Genomic DNA, 17,819 nt, shown 5'->3' with positions numbered 1-17,819 from the left:
CGGTAAATCAAGAGGCTTTGGAACAAACTTTTAGCTACTTTATAAAAAAAATAAATAAATAAAAGTAGTTGTTATGCAACAGTACAATAGGATTGCCTTCAACTGTTCTAGTTAACTGAATCACCACAATTTCTATCTACATTTTATTCCTACTTGCTTTTATTCTGTTTTAATTTGCTATATTTTAATCATGTAAAGCACTTTGCATTGTTCCTGTACTGAATTGTGCTATATAAATAAACTTGCCTTGCCTTGCCTACAAGCTTTAAGCTGCTATGTATTGTATTTTGGTGCAATGACAGACTACAAGTCACACCTTTTTTCACAGTTTGGCCGATCCTTCGACTTATATTCAGGTGTGACTTATATATCAAATTCAAATGGTATTTTATACCGACCAGCATGAACCAAGGAGTAAACATTACCGTCTATAGCCACAAGGGGGTGCTCCAGGCTTGTGAAAACTATATGCTGCTCCTGCACCACTTAAAATTTATTGAAACTAACTTATAGACAACAAAGTCTGAACACATGTTTTTATGTAGTTTCTCTGTTTCAGTCTGCATTCATGCAGTGAAGCGTTGAGTGATGCATCTTTAAGGAAACAGACCGAGACAGAAACCTGTTATTGGGTCGTCTGTGAAGCTAATAGCAGCTAGCGCTAGCTTACAGCTCTGATGTCACAGCTTCACTGATGTGCGTGAGATTTATGTTGCTCTGAAATATCCATGTCGTACTGTTAGCTTAGCACGTAGCACCATTAGCTTTATTTGAACATAACCTTAATTACACGCTCAAGTAGGAATCTCAACTTTACGTTTTTACAAAAAAGAGAAAATAACAGTTATTGACAAGAGATCAACTTAACTTTTGCAAGGCAAAGGAAGAAAAAAAAAAAAGTTAACCTATAAAAATAAATAAACAGGCATTTACAATGAATTTACAATTAGAAAACCAATCTCCAAAAGGAAATAAACATAAGACATATGTAGGATTTAAAATCATGTTCCCAGGTGTGTTCCGCATTATTCAGCCGGTTGTGGATGCAGATGTTTATTAGAATAAGTTGCCTTACCGAGCACAGAAAGCTATAAAGTATTCGTACAACATGCCCTGGTTCGATGCTAAATGTGTGATTTATTTTTTATTTTAAACTTTTTGTTATGTTTTAGTTTGTATTGTATGAATAGTTTTTGTTTCCTGACAAAAATGTTAGTCATCTTATAAATTTGCATTCAAGGTTTATCAGATGAAAAGTGTATATGTGTGACTTACACTGTAAAAAAGACAATAAAATACGAATAAGTTGCCTTACTACATTAAAACGTGTTGTTTTATCTTGGACTGTGTGAGATTTTTTTAAATAAGTGTGACTTATAGTCCAGAAAACATGGTATACGTATTTCTTCATTTTGACTCTTCTTTACCGACCCGCCTTTCAAACGCTGCTTATAAATAAATCTGTGGCAGGAAAAACTGAGACAAGCAGAGGAATGCAGCTGGAGTTAAAGGTTAAAGAACATCGTAAAGGTAAGTGTTGCCAAACCAACAGCACAGCAACCGTCTTTACATCAAGATGTTCACGTCATGTGGAAAATTAATTTTGGATGAACCATTTTTTAAGATTTTAAAACACAAATAATCCAAGCGGTTCCTACTTTCCCCATCCAAACTTTCCCGACTCAAATTTCCAGAGAAAAGCAATTTTTTAAGTAGGAATAAAACAGTTCACACACAAATATGTGGTGGTTTGATGGACAGACAGAACTATGTACACTATATCCCCAAAAGTATTAGCTCCTCCATCCAAATAATGGAAATTAGGAGGTGCTCCAGTCACTTTAAATCTCTAAAGAGATTTTTTTCCTCCAGTCCACCTGAATTAAACTCGCAAACGTTGCCTGGTTCTAAATTTGCGATAAAGATCTACTGTATAAGATACGTCGCCATCGTTAAAGAAACGCCCTTTTATATGTATTTTGAGGTTTAAAAAAAGAGGATGTTGATATCTGTGGATAATGATGTAAAAATTAAAATGAAATATTACCGCCACTTTTAGCATCATTCTGTTGTGAAAATTAAAAGCAGTTATTCCAAGAAAAAAAACTGCTAAAACCTGAATTTATCATCATTATTACATTTAAGTACCATAATTATAATATAATTTGTAGCCAAAGTTATTAAGAGCCACAGGCTGCAGAGCGCTGCACTGCAAAAAGGGAACCAAAAGTAGGCAAAAATTTCTTGAAATCAGTGAATTTTTCCTTGATTAAAGCAGGTAAATAAGACTATTTGCCAATGGAATAAGATTTTTGCACTTAAAATCAGAACACTTCATCTCCATCATCTTATTTCAAGTGCAGGATATCTAATTATCTTATTTTAGGGATAAAAATACTCATTCCATTGGCAAATAATCATATTTAGCTCCTCAAATCAAGGAAAAATTCACTAATTTCAAGAAATTGTGCCATAAACGCTCCAGAACCTCGTGGACCGCCTTCCCAGACCAGCCGGAGCTGTTTTAGATGCATGGACCGACGGTATTTTGGACCTGATGGAATAATGATGGGATGTCGCTGGAGTTCAGGACTTTTAGACCATGGAGCAGGAAATAAAGTTTGGGAATTCAAACCGTCCTGCAGCCTTTATGTTTTTTCCAGCGGGACAAAGGACACGGTGCGTCTACGTGACTCAGAGCGGCACGCGGCCTGCAGGCGGCAGGTGATCCGTACAGCTGCAGGAAGGTTTGCAGCTCCTGAAAGCTCATTGAGTTCTTTTCCTGAGCGTTCAGAACCTGACGTGAACCGGAGGAACCGGCGAAGACAAAGACCCCGTGTCCTTACAGCGCCACATAAAAGCGCTGCTTTTGATTCCCAAACGTCTAAAGATGGTGTCAGGATGATGGTTCAGATAAAGGGAGACTCTCTCCTTTTTTTTTTTTTTTTTATTCCACCTTTTCATTTCTTTCTTTTCACGCAGCAAAAACCTGCAGGCAGGCGTGTGAGTCTCCAGTGAGCTGATAACAAGTGAGCGGGCACACTTCTTTTGTCCCGGCCTTAATCACCACACAGGCACACGTCTTATTGTGCCTCTGAAAGCCTTTAGTCACACTGCAAACACATTTAAACACACAGACGGTCATGTTCACAGACTCCTGCCGGGACTTCTGGACACGTGCGGCCGCCTTTGTGTGTGTGTGTGTGGGGGGGGGGGGGGGGGGCGTGCCCTTCCATTGTGTCCGCCGAGGCGACCTCCAAATAACCTCCTTTGTGGGGGCGCGTGCGACGGGGCCGGCTCAGCGGGGAGCTGCTTGTGCCGCCGCTCGGAGCGCGGGTCGACGCGCGAGCCGCAAATGTGTGTTACACAGTGGGAGATAAGAGCCGTGGACACGCTGCGGATCAAAAGAACCAATGAGGAGCTCATAAAAAACGCCGTGTGTGTGTGACGGGGCCAGAGCACCGCGGTTATAGATTTAAACAACGGGGGAAACCAGGGCTCACTTCCGAAAGGTGGAGAGAGACGCTAGGCAGACGGGTTATAGCCGCTAAACGAGTTCATGGTGGAGCGGAGACTTCATCTGTCGCCTCCTGGATGAGAGATGAAACGTGCAGCTTGGATTGTTATGGCCAAGATGGCGGAGAATCGACACCAGGGGTGTCCAGAGCGCGGCCCTCTGAATGATTCTGGGCCCAGATCACAGTTCAAGAATGGCTCAGATGGTTGAGGCGAAACATTTTTGAAAAGTTGGGCAATTTCTACTGATAAAATCTGATTATTTTAGTGTTTAACCTTACTAGTCACATCCAAAGCTGATTAACGGCTAACCCAGGGTTCTGCAGCCTGCGGCTCGTTTTTAACTTGATAACTTGGGTTAAATTTGGGTTTGATTTAAAGAGATGGCACCAAAACGAGTTGCTCTCAGACGCGCCTCATAACAGGGGTAAACGAGGGGCTAAGCTAACGAGGAATTCAGACCAAAGTGTTGCAGCTCCCCTTTATATGGACAATAACTGAATGATTTCTATGTGAAAAGGAAGGAATGTCTCCTTTAAGCACATCTGGGTTAAGCAGCAGCACAACGATGCAAAACAAGGCGGCTAGGTTTTGGAGTGGCCTAGTCAAAGTAAAATTAGAGTGGGCTAACATCCCTCCACATTGATGGAAATGACTCTGCCAGCTGTGTATTTTTGCTGCCTGAGTAAATAAAATCATCAATTAAAAACTGATTCTTGTATTTACAGGACAGTTAAAGACTCTTTTAAAGCAATAAATAGCAATTTAAAAATCTATAATCCCGAATATAAACAAAAAGCACCAGAAATGCTACTGTGATTTTATATGAAGTGTATTTGGGATGAAACGTTGCGCTAGTCTTTGGTTTTTTTAGACATAAAGTGTTTCCTGTTAACATTTCTGAGTAGAGCTGTGCATAAAAATCGATACAAAGATTAATATCGATTTTTTTAAAAATGATTTAAAACCGATATTCTGGCTTTCAATATCGATATACCTCCCAGCACCTAGGGGGCGCTATTGCAGCCTAACCTTCATCCCTAAAATCAGACGTTTGGGTACGTTTTTGGTTTCTGTGATACATTAAATGCATTCAACCAAATGCACTTTGTTTTCCTGTTAATATATCAGTGTTCAATAAATTGAACATAAATATAATATTTGGCTGGATTTGTTGATTGAATGACTTTGAGCATTTGAAAGTAATAAATATCGATATTGGAGTCAAATCAAATCAAGGTGAGCTATGTATCGAAAATCGTATCGGCTCATCCTAGATGATACCCAGCCCTATTTCTGAGCAGGACAAAGTGTTCATGTTAACACGAAGAGCCTAAAAATATTAATTTTTTGGATCCAGAGGTCATCAGCAGGAAAAGCCTGAAATGTGTGACCACCGTATCCATCCACAGGAGATCAGAATATTTTGACAATAAATCCTCTAATCTGATTCGTCTTCGCAGATTTGAGCAGCGGCTGACGCTTCTATAATGAACTGTCGGCTCTTTTTATGCAAACAGACGTAAAAACTCAGAGCAAAGCCATTTATTGCACTGCAAAAACAGAACTAAAAATAAGTAAAAATTTCTTGAAATGAGTATTTTTCCTTGATTTGAGCAGGTAGATAAGACTATTTGCAATTAGAATGAGATTTTTGCACTTAAAACAGGAACAATTCATCTCTAAAATAACATAATTAGACATCCTGCACTTGAAATAAGACGATGTAGATGAATTGTTCCTATTTTAAGTGGAAAAATCTTAGTCCATTGGCAATTAGTCTTATCTACCTGCTCTAATCAAGGAAAAATACACTCATTTCAAGACAATTTTACTTATTTTTAGTTCTGTTTTTGCAGTGTGGCTTTAACTTCCCCGTTTAGTTAGAGCTGCTAAGCGTTTGGCTCAGAGATGCTATTGTCCCACCTGGAGCCAAATGCAGCCTCGTTAGGCGGCCATTCGATCCCAGAACAGCTGACTGTGCAAAACGCATGCGGGAAGCAGCCGAGGCCGATGAAGTGCAGGACGGAGTTAAGAGAGGAAATGCATCCGTCTACCTGGACGTAAAGCGCCTGAGGAGCTCTGCAGGTGGTGAATGCTGACGCTGGCTGCTGGTTATCTGGGCTGCAGCCGCCTCAGTAATTATGAGACTGATCAATACGGACGCATTAACTCCTGATCAGCTACTCGTTGGCCATCCTGGTGTGTTTGATCTGAACGATGAACCGGGACACAGTCTGCGGTCTGGTTAGTGGAGACTGGAGGTGAATGACGTCCCACATGGACTCTGGATCTTCCTCCGTTAGTTTTTCTGTTTTCGCTACATTTTTCAGATATTTCCATACCGGTGCTCTTCATAATGAGATTGCTAAAAGGCAGCTGCCATTTGGAAGAAGGCCCAGCAGCCAGCTCTGATAAATGGATTATCAGACCGGGCCGGTAGATAACAGAATTAAAGACGGACTCCCAACCAGAATCCCTAAAAAGTTCAGATTTCAGGAGAAAAGTGAAGAGACGTTATCTGTGGAGCACCAGTCATGGTTCAGAGTGAAAATGCTCCCGTTGATTGAGCTTCTGCTGATGACCTGAGCAGGACTTCTGCAGGGAAATGAAGGACGAGACGCCAGAGAGAACAGGAAGTTTAAGCTCTGAGAGCGAGCTGCCGGTCCTGATGGATGACGTCTGAACGATGGCATCAGGGACGGATCCACTTAGGGTGGAAGTTTGGCTAATTAGGAAGTTGTGTTTGTTTTTTTTTAGATGGATACAGAGTCGTAGAGATCGTGACCTAATTTCTTGGTGCATCTCTAATGTAGGGATAGGGTTGTCAAAAGCATCGATATTCAAACGCTGTATCTGGATCACTGAGCTATATTATACACTGGAGTGCTAATAGCCGCTGTTAGAACGAGTCACTTTGAAGCCACCAGCCGCCATATTGGTACTCCCTATTTTCCCCCCAGTAACTAGGGAATATGTGCGCTACAGCATCGAATAATGAGGATTTTCTCATGTTCAGGGGGGGCTTAAAACTTTTAAAATGTCAAATGCCATATACTTTTATGTTATGTTCTAAAACTATCAAGTACTGAGAAAGTCATGTGCTGAAATATTTTGCATTTTATTCATTTAAATATATATACTTAACATTTATAAATAACAATATACAAAAACATATATTTACATATATGTATGCATATATATATACATATACACATACTTATATATATATATATATATTTAATATGAACATGTTAAATATTTCAGCACCTAATTTCCCAGTAGTTGATAGTGTTAGTACATCCACTGACTGTAGAATTACCTGTGAAACGTTTTCACTCAGCCAGAAAACTGCTTGTTGTTGCAACCAAATCCTGTGGGATTCTGTGAGAGTAGGGAGTAGCAAGATGGCGGCCAGTGACTTCAGTTTTTCGGCAAAATCAGCACTCCAGTGTATTATATAGCTCAGTGGTCTGGATACAAAACTAATTTGGCAAGGTATCGTTGCTAAATATTATTGTTTATACTACTATTGGTTATTCATATCCAAACCAAACCTAATGTTGCACAACACTGTTTGGATTAAGCCAGACAAGGGCTGAAACAATTAACTGGATTAATCGTGATTAATATATTATTGAAATAATCGGCAACTAATTTAGTAATCGAATAATCGTTAAATGGAGTATAAAGACTCTAAAACAGACCATTTGTTGAAATAACAATCCACTCTGAGCAGTAATTAAGCCACAACTGTACAAAACATTTATACATGTTGCATGATGAAAAAATACATTTTTCAATAAATCTGCTCTATCTAGTTTTAGCTTGACCTGGTTCAAAGTCTGTAAAAACAAATCTAATAAGCACCTTTTGCTGTGTGATTGTTAATCCATTAATCAAAAGAAAAACCTTGTTATAGTGTCATCCAAACAGGGATATATTAATGAGATATGTTCATTAAGATTTTAATCTGTAATATTAGATATTAATTGAAAAATAACCGATTACTAAACTAATTGACAGCTGCGGCCCGACTCCAGACATGGTAGCTTATGTAAAGTTGTTGCTGTTATCTTCCCACCCTGGCATTGCCTTTATTTCCACACTTAAACTGATAATAATCAGTTAATCAATGCTTTACTTAGTTTTTCCTCTAAACACAACTTTTACACTTTGGCTGTATTGAAAAAAATGCCCTTTGTTTTTTGGAAACTATGGGTTAGATTTAAACGATCTCAAAACCTCGTTAAGATCAGATCATTTTTAGATTGTCTTGTTAGTAATTATCCTGGTAGATAAAATCCTAGCGTTGAAAGGAGGTGCGCTCTCTCTGTACAGTAGCAAAGCTTTTAAATCTGTCATTCAATGGAGAGAATTAAGCTGCCAGACAATCTAAGAGCTTCCAAACGTCTGACATGAACTCAACTTTAAATATGACACAAAGTTTTCCTGCAGAAACTCGGCGGCCAGCTTCCCTTTCTGACGGCGCGTACCTGCTGCATCGCTGCTTCGTGGAGCCACTGATTGATTTTTGAAACCCATCGATCGGCTTCCTTCGCAACCAGCAGATCTATTATAATGACATTGCATCTAAATCCTATTTGTGGGCCAACCTACTCCCAAACATAACCCAATAAACTAAAGAGGAGGACAGAGGAGCGCCCCTCGCACTCGCCTCCGCTCAGCTAAATCTTCATAAAAACGAGAAATGGATCGGGATAAAAAGGCGTTCTGGCAGAAATGACATTATCCATAAAGGAAGGAATGTATTAGAGGAAAGGCAGAGTGCTGTAATGCAACAGCGTGCGGAGGTGAAGCTTGGAGAAATTAAGGATATGTCATAAAAGGAACTGAAATGTCACTCGACAGATAAAACTGTGACCTTTAAGAGAAAGCTTTATTTCACCAATAGAATTAATAATTCACATTTATGTTGTTTTAAAGAGCACTTTCTATTTAGGTTTTATTTTTCCTGTGCACGCTTTATGCTTTTCTTCTAATCTGACGCTGATGACTTCAGAAATGTCTCAAAGACTGAATGATGATAAATGACCGGCGAGGATGGAGAGAAATGACGAGGATCGATGACATGGAGGCAGAAAATACAGAAAAAAATGCTAAAATCTAAAAGGTAGAAAAGAAAACATGAGTGGAGAGAAGAAGGCAAGAAGGAAAACGAAGAACAACACACATAGAAGTTAGTTTTAAATATTCCTTCATCCAATCCCGTGTAACGTTTAATTTTAACAAACTCGCTCCTCAAATCAAAAACACCACAAAAACTTCCTTTTTCATCCCTAAAGTTAAAAACTGGACGGAGATTGTTGAGGAAATTCACAGCATTGGAAAGATTTACTTTTATAATAAGGTTGCAACAAGCAAAATGTGAAGATTTTTGGGGAAAAAAGGACAATGTATATTAATGTTAACTGACCACCTGTTCTGTGAACGTTGTATTGTTTGTATCTTTAGAAACAATAAAATAGAAGTGGAAAAAAAGTGTCTCTAAAATAAACATCTCTTCAAATCCACCTCGCTGTATGTTAGGGATTAAAACCCTGTAACGTAAGGCCAGAGACATTTAATAATCATATTTAAATTGATGTATTTCCATAAATATTTCAACATCTATTTACCTATTAAAGAAAACTTGTTGGCTGCTTTATATTATTTCCAACATTGATTAAATTTAATATTTACCCCCTTTTGTACACGCATTAGTGCTGTACAGCAAAGATAAAAGAGAATAAAACTTGTTTAATTTCTGAATAAACCATGGAGATGTTCTAATAATACTGGGAAATTACTGTCATTCTGAAAAAAAAACATTAGAAATGTTAAAATGTTGGGTAGAAATAATAACATAATGAACCAGTCGTGGTGTAGTGAGTAGCTGAATAAAAGAATCTGGGGGTGCTTTTATTTTGACATTCATGTGGTCGTTATTGTGCAGCTAAAGCTAATATGGGCGGCTTGTTAGGAGGCATTAGCATCCCATAATAATGCACCAACGTCGGGGGAAGATAATTAAGCTTCTTTCAGAGTAAAACCTGCAGCAGCTGCAGTCTGCAGCCCACAGACCGGCTTCCTTTCACTCACAGCAGAGGAAACCTGCTACTGAGGCTCTCTAGTAGTTTCATGGCTGTCCGGCAACTTCTGCTTTGAAAAGTTTTGGTTGTTAGGTTACCCGTGAAGCCCTGCGCATAAATGTATCTGAGGCTTAACCCTGGGATAACGAGAGCTGAGGGCAATCAAACCGACAACCTTCCCGCTGCTCCCTCCAACGAGGGCGGCCCCGCCAGCTTCCCATCAGGCTCTGCCTGGGCTCTGCCTCCATTGGTAATCAATGGGAGACTGGTAAAACCCGATCACCAGGGACTGGTGGAGCGGATCGATGGCAGCACGAAAACGATGTGAGAAACGGGGAGGAGGAGAAGCCTTCAGGAGAAAAGACAACTTTGTGAGAAATGTTTAATAAACAAGAAGTCAAAAGCCAAGAGATTCAACTCTGAGAGGCTTTCTGCGTGAAAGAAAGAATCCAGTGAAAGAAAGGACAGCTGGTGGAGTCCGGGGAAAGGAGCGCCGTCCTTACAGTAAATGTCAGGGGACGGAAAATCTGGGGAAATAATTGAAAACACAATTAAGTTGATAAAGAAAAAAGATTTGAGTCCTGAAACGGAGGCTGCCCTTCCAACGGGCTGAGTCCATCTGAAGGTTAAGTGTATTTTACCGTCTTAAGACACAGACAGAGGAGCTATCTGCGCTCAGCGTGAACGCTGGGCTTCAATTAGATGGCATGGGAGGAGGGCGTGGGAGTGGGTCGGGGGGGGGGGGTCTGTCCTCATGAGAAACCGCAAACAAGCCGGATTCAACTTCTGAAGGACGAGAGAGAGAGATGAACGCTTTCCCTCTCGCACAGTTAACCGCCGCACAGAGAAATCAGGGTTTCAGCCTTTAGCCTAAACGCTAAATTATTATTCATACTTTGATTTACTGTAAAGATTTTTTATATTATTTCAGAAAACTCCAACGTGGTTTCAGAGCAAAAACAGGACGTGACTAAAGCCGTAGCTCTTTAAACGTTGCCATCAGATGCTTTCTAATCAACGCCGTTACTGAGCCCGTCCATACGAACGCAGATATTTAGCTAAACATGCTAGGTCTGCTGCGTTAGCATCGGTTATCCACAGGCAGTCAGTGTTTTTGGACAGAAAAAAGACTTTTTAAGAAGGTTTTTTCTTCTCTTTCAACCATCAAATTAGTGAATTTATTCCGTAATCGCTTGATTGTGTTGGGTTTGGGTTGGTTGATTAGGTGGCTGTGTTGGATTTGGTAAGCTAGCTGTTTGGTGGGTTAGCTAGTTTGTTTGTTGGTTGGTTGATAAGGCGGTTCTGCTGGATCCGGTGGATCTGTTCGGTGTGTTGGTTGCTTAGTTCAGGGGTTGGTTGGTTGGTTGGATTCAGAACATTTGTCATTTTGGATTCAGTTAGTTGGATATTATGTCGTTAGTTTATTCAGTTGGTTATTTGGGTTGAATTCTTTCGGTTCTCCTGGTCTCTTTGGTTCTAGCGATTTGGCTTGGGTGGTTATGTTGGGTTCGATTGGTTGAGTTTGGTTGGTTAGTTTGTTGGGTTAGGTTTATTGGTTTAGTTAGCTAGGTTTGAGTGATTGGTTCATTGGTATAGCCGTGCTTTTATGTGCTCATTTATTCATTGGGGGGAAAAATCCAACATCAAAAAATATGTTTTATATCCAAATCACCAAAAGGTTGAGCTACTACAGCAGAAAAGGGATTTATTTTTAGGCTTTGTACATATCTTTAATTGTGGTTCCAGTAAGTATGGAGGGCATTCTCCATTAGAACTATCTCAGGGCGTTTCGCTGTGGTACTTTTTGCTTTTTAGGCCTTTCCATTGGTAACAGTTACGTGGAACCGTTGCTCTAGCCAATCAGAGGCCGTCGGTCTCTGATTGGCTAGAGCAGGAGTGTCCAAACTTTTTGTTGCGTGGGCCAAAATTGTCAAGTCAAAAGTATTTGACGGCCAAAAAAAATGAATAATAATAATCAGAAGAAAAGATTAACTACCCCAAAATTATGTATTTTTATATTTTTTTACTTACTCTCCAAAATATGATTATGCAATATTTTAATTAAACAAAGTAGTCAGATTTTTTTGTAGGAAAGGGATGCATGAATCATAGTAGGTCCAAAACTTTTTAAAACTCATCCAGTTTGCAAATCGTGTTACTAACTGGATCTAAATCGAAAAAGAAAAATCTAAAATATATTTTTTTGTCTATTCTTAGCATTAAAAGCCTGATTTAGGTCACTCTTCCTTTAAAACATTTTATATTTAGCCAATTTCATTAAACAAATTAAAAGCTAATTTTTGTGCACTAAAGCCTACTTTTGAGTAAACGTCATTGGACAGATGGAGATGAAATTAAACATCAATTAAATTAGATGAATACTTTGTGTGGTACCTAACATTTTCAACTGCAAGAAGATTTTAATTTATGTGATAATTTTGCTCTCATTTAAAATAAATAAAAATGTATTTGTCGGCATTTAAATGCAATCAGTTAATGCAGTGCTGCGCTCATCTTTAGGTTTAAATTAGGCGACGGTCAAAGAGCATTTTGGTGACGGCACCTTTAATAGATCAGATCGACGCTGCAGAGTACGACCAGGCTGATGTTACAAGTAAAACCAAAATAAACACATTATTTTTCACTAAAACCACAGAGCTGAAGCAGTAATAATGTATAAAACATGACGGGTTTCACTAACTCACAGCGAGGTTGGATTTTATCCTCAGTTATTAATGATGAGTTTGTTTGAGGGTTTAATTTACAGCGTGGGTCTGGAAGACATGGCTGGATGTTAACATCACCAGACTGGCCTCCATCTCTGGGCGCCTTTGGAGACGAGGAATTATCTTTTATTAAAGCCGCCGCGGCTCAGAGGCAACGGCAACACGCAGAAATCACAACCGTTCAGCAACGAATTACATTTTCTTTATTTGGAAGATTTGAAATGTACAAGTTTATGAGAAAAGAATAAACCGCTGCAGATTAAAGTTTTTACACTTCATGAGTCCTAGAGCGTTAAAATCATTTCTTTCTGTTATCTGTACTTGAAAGAGGATCAGTTTATGACTATTTTTAGTCATAAACCTGTTTAAACACACAGAAAATCAAAATAGTTAAATTTCCAGAGTTGGAAAAATTTAGTGTTTGCCGAATGTCGTAATGTTTGCCTAATATATTTACCGTATTTTCCGGACTATAAGACGCACCTAAAATCCTTAAATTCCTCAATAATTGTTGGTGCGCCTTATCTATGATCACCGTTGTGCTTACTGACTGATTTTATTTGTTACAATGCGCTCATAAATCTGTTAAAATGTGTAAGTAGGACTTTGGTTATTAATAAAGCCGCTCCGCTCAGTGGATATTAGGAGCATTACGGTACACTGTGTCACTACCTGAGGACCCCTGAGCTGTCTACCAGACTGCCTGACTGCAATGTCTAAACTAGAAGTGCATTCATGTAAGGCAGCCTGAAGTACGCGCTAGCAACAATAAACCTAGTAAGTTAATTCAATATTAAAGTTTATTTTAGCCTAATGTTATAACCAGGGCAGTGTAGTCCAGCTACTCTGTCCTCCTGCTGAGACGATAGAGAGCTGAGGACGTGGAGAAGTGATATTACACAGTTGGAGGAATATGTAGTGCGCCTTATGGTCTGAAAACTATGGTAACCGGCCATTATAGCAGTGGACAACGTAGCGTGATAGGCAGTTGTCATGGACATGGAGATTCCAGTAACAGCAACGTTGAGAAGGAGAAACACGCAAAGCTTAAATAAAAAACAACGCGCTGTATGAGAAAACGGAGAAGCTGCGGACTGCCGAGGCCTCTGCGGTGCCTCTGATGGTCTGAGCTCCTGGAGTTGTGGAAGAGTTGCTTCACCAGATTCATGGAACAACCTCTGAGATCTTTATCCAGACGAGAGCAGCTCTAGGAACAGCTAAGGTATGCGCAGACCCTGAACCTCCAAAGGCTTCTGTCAGGGGTATGAATAATATTGGTCTTAACTGAAAATAATATTTTAATCAGTCAGAATTCATACAACCACATGATTTTTTTTTCTGCCATTACAATTTTAAACCCAAATTGAGCTACTGCTTTGCAAGCTTAAATTCCCGGCCTATGTCTGTGTTTTCTATGAGTGGGTTGGGTCGGTTCGTGGGTCGCATTGCTGGTTAGTGGGTTGTTTTGGTTAGTATGGTGGGTGGGGTTGATTCTTTGGATTAGCTAGCTAGGTTAGTTACTTGTTTGGTTGTGTTGGTTTAACGCGGTACCTCTCTAATAGTGGGGCGCGGTGCGATGCCAGGGGGAACATGCTTTTTCTTGTTCTTTTTTTGCCGTACTAGCATAAAGTTTAATTCCACACAGTAGGTGGCAGTGTGGCGCTCTCATCATCAGAGTGCGCGCAGGGATTATTCGCTCTATAGTGTCAGTGTAGGTTTTTTTTATCATTTTTTTTTTTTTTTTTTGCATACACAGCACAGAGCAGCAGATATGAAGTGCGGTGAACAAACACTCAGGAGACACTGTGGAAACATGTTTAACGGGGATGTAAAGAAAGGCAGAGACAGAGAATGAGATAATGAGAAACGACAGTGCCCTAAAAACTAAGACGAGGAAATCTGATGAAGCGTATGCAGAGCTTGGCTTTGCTGTGACTGCGGTGGGAAATAAGGAAGGTCCGTTGTGTTTCCTGTATACACATGTTGGTAGGAGAAAGCTTGAAGCCAAATAAATTAAAGAGTCACTTAAAGAAAATAACGATGGTAAGCCGCTTGGGTTTTTCAGCAAAAATGTGCCGAAAATAGCCAACATTCGTCCCACTTTGTGAACTACAGTAAACCAGCGAGCGCTGCTGGCATCATATAAGGTGGCGTACCTAATTGCTCCAGCAACAAAACTTAATTGCCTATGAACGCTGTGATACAACAAACTACCTGCAAACATGTCAGTATGAACATATTGAATGTTCTGTGACTTCATATGGAGCAATTTTGTTTAATTTTTGAATTTTGCAAATTGCAAGCACTTTAGATTATTTCTTTTAGATACTAAAGAACAATGTTAATAAAGTTGTTTTTTAGACTACATATATTTTTCTTTTTTGTTTTCTTTAATGGAAACAAGGATACAATATTATGCAGAGGTGTAGCCTACTTGCATTATAAGTACACCTAACACAATTTCTCTAAGTCTTATATTAACTGGTTTGTTGGATTGCTTGGTTGGGTTTGTTTGTTAGGTTGGTTGTTTAGCTGATATGGCACAATGATGTATAATATCCCTTAAAATAGCTAATAATTTAATGTAGTGGTATCTCCCGTTATAAAATGTTAAACTCCAACCATTAATGTTTAGATCTACTGGTCTTTATAAACGCATATGTCATTAGATTTATGTCGATTTGGGTTTTCAATGATTTACTCCACAGCAAAGACTCCTGTAGCGCCACTAAAATGTTACAAACCCCAATTTCTATTTTAGAAATACATTCCTCTACATTATAACTATTCAGACAACAGCTATGTCCTGTAATACAATAATATTCCCATTCACCAGCTGGGCCCTGCGCTGGGGAACACACAGACACAATCAGCGGAAACAATCAGAGCCTTCAGAGTTGCAGCTCTGAACATTTATCTCCCCATAAGTTCAATCTGTTCTAAGGAGAAATGTGATCTGACCCGGTCGACCCCCCCCCCCCCCCCCCAGGCCTGAGGATTAGATTAGAGAGGGAGCGTGGCGTTTCAGCTAACCAAATCACAACCGGGCTAATGACACAGTGAGGTGAAGGTCGGCCTGACCTTTGACTTGTGACCTCAATCGCTGGGTAGAAGCTATGGAAGGAAAAATATGGAGAAAAAAATTACAATAAAAATCCCTGCAGTTGTTATTTTTTTATCTGTGAGGAAGATCTGTGCTGATTCTAGATAAAACATATATGAACCTTATTTTTGTTTCTGCACGAGAAACGCTAGACTCATGGAAAGCTTCCACTCGATTTTCCACCTGACTCCTTCCAGGACTCCTGGAATCAGGAGAGAACAAGAGCGACTCCCAGTTCACAGGAAGTGGGTTTGTTTAGAAGGTGTGGGTGACGGAGGGCCTTTCACCCTGCTGAGGCCGGCCCTCCATCACCAGGGTGGGACGCTCCCCTAGTTAGCAGAGCCAGGATTCCCTCTAGTGTAGAACCAACGCTGGACTCCTCCCTCCGCTCTAATGATTACAAAAACCTATTATAATAATAATCCTGTTCAATTATCAGCACCAAGGCTCATGTTACGGTTTAAAACACGTGGAATATCAAACGGAGGGAATAAAGCTCGAAAGGTAGGTTTTCAAGAAAGACTTCACTGCAAAAAACGATCTAAAAATAAGTAAAATGTTCTTAAAGTTAGTGTATTTGCCCTTGGTTTGAGCAGATAAATAAGATTCCTTGCCAATGGAATGAGTATTTCTACCCCTAAAATAAGATAATTAGATATACTGCACTTGAAATAAGAGGATGGAGATGAACTGTTCCTATTCTAAGTGCAAAAATCTTATTCCACTGGCAAATCATCTTATTTAAGTGCTCAAAGTAAGGACAAATGCACTAACTTTAAGAACATTTTACTTTTTTTTAGTCCTGTTTTTGCAGTGTTGAAGGTGGAGAGAGAGTCGATGTCCCGGAGATTCAGTGGAGATTTCCAGAGTAACTGCATGTTTCCTGCTTACTGTCCATCATAAACCAAATAATAGCACTGAATTATGCGCTGGGTGTGCAGAAACAAGCAGCGGACATTTTTAAAGCCATGGAAGAAGCCCTGGAGTCAGACTGAACAAGTCCAAATGACCTGGAGAACAATCGCAGATCAAGATTACAGATAATAAGGAACGTCTGCACGCTATCTATTAAGGCTAAAAACCGATAAGAATTCATATTTAAAAAATACTGTAGATAATTAAAAAGCACACCATAAAGCTGTTTTTCTATGTTTTAACTAGTGTGACGTATTTACTCTGCAGAGCTGCGGGGTTGAAGTCCAAGAGGACAATCTTTCAGTTTTAAACCAACTGAACACTGCAAAAAGAGAACTCAAGGTAAATCAAATTGTCTTGAAATTAATACATTTTCCCTTGATTTGAGCAGCTAAATAAGACTATTTGCCAATGGAATGAGTATTTTTACCCCTCAAATAAGATAATTAGACATCCTGCACTTGAAATAAGATGATGGAGATGAATTGTTCTTATTTGAAGTGGAAAAATCTTATTCCATTGGCAAATAGTCTAATTTAGCTGCTCAAATCAGGGATAAATAAACAAATTTCAAGAAAATTTTACTTACTTTGAGTTCCCTTTTTGCAGTGAAGCTGTTGTTTCTGCTGCAGAACTAATTACATTCAAGTCTGCAAATGGCAACAAAAACCCCCACTTTTATAAAAATGAATGTGACCAATTGGGTTTGAGATTTATAAAACTAAAAATGCCTTTTTCTGCCGTCTCTCTTCCCTCTACCCTGGGTGGGTAGGACACTTGGTCAGGATGTGTCTCAGCAATAAGTCCTGCCGATGCTGTGGGTGTGTGCGAGCGTGATGTGGATCCTAATGACATCCCCTGACACTGTTAGCGACATAATTACAACAACACACTGTCGGCTGTATGTGTGTGTGTGTGTGTGTGTCTGAGCTCGTCTCTCAGAGGCTTTGCAGCTGTGGCACCGAGCAACAAATGTCATCACATCCTGAACTCGCCGTACATCTGTGTGTGTGTGTGTGGGGGGGGGGGGGGAGCCGAGGACAGGGAGACGAGACACTGATGAGATGAGTCTATCGCTGTGGAAACAGCCCAAAGCCAGGTGATTGCACCGCTGTCGTCATGTCTGTCCTTTCGTCTTTGTGTCTTTAAAAGGTTTCCCTCCTTTGTTTTTCTCCTCTTTAGCCCCGTCTCTGGCCACTTTTAAGACTTATTCCCAAAATACTGATACAATTACACAGATGATATTACAGCGGAGATGCTTTGTGATGGTGCACAGCATATCAGCTTAAACATCTCAGACAGTCAAGAGTCCCTTTTCCCCACCGTAGGGACTTTAACCAGGATTCCTGAACCCCTCTGGGTTTTTTTTCAGTTTCCCAAGTCGATAAATTCCTGAATAAAGTCCTGGTATGGGGGTGGACCTTTCAGATTACCCCAGGATTGTTGAGGGGCCGGGTTGAAGCAGAT

The 17,819-nt window shown here is 39.8% G+C and overlaps 1 protein-coding gene across 2 annotated transcripts in view; it reads right to left on the bottom strand.

The window, feature by feature from the left end:
• The window catches only part of LOC105915221 (WD repeat-containing protein 7), a gene marked incomplete at its 5' end in the record, with an annotated part of 97,532 nt that overhangs the window by 39,823 nt on the left and 39,890 nt on the right, over positions 1 to 17,819 (bottom strand).

Source organism: Fundulus heteroclitus, unplaced genomic scaffold (genome assembly GCF_011125445.2).
Source record: "Fundulus heteroclitus isolate FHET01 unplaced genomic scaffold, MU-UCD_Fhet_4.1 scaffold_154, whole genome shotgun sequence".
NCBI lineage: Eukaryota > Metazoa > Chordata > Actinopteri > Cyprinodontiformes > Fundulidae > Fundulus > Fundulus heteroclitus.
This window is presented reverse-complemented; position numbering and strand designations above follow the sequence as displayed.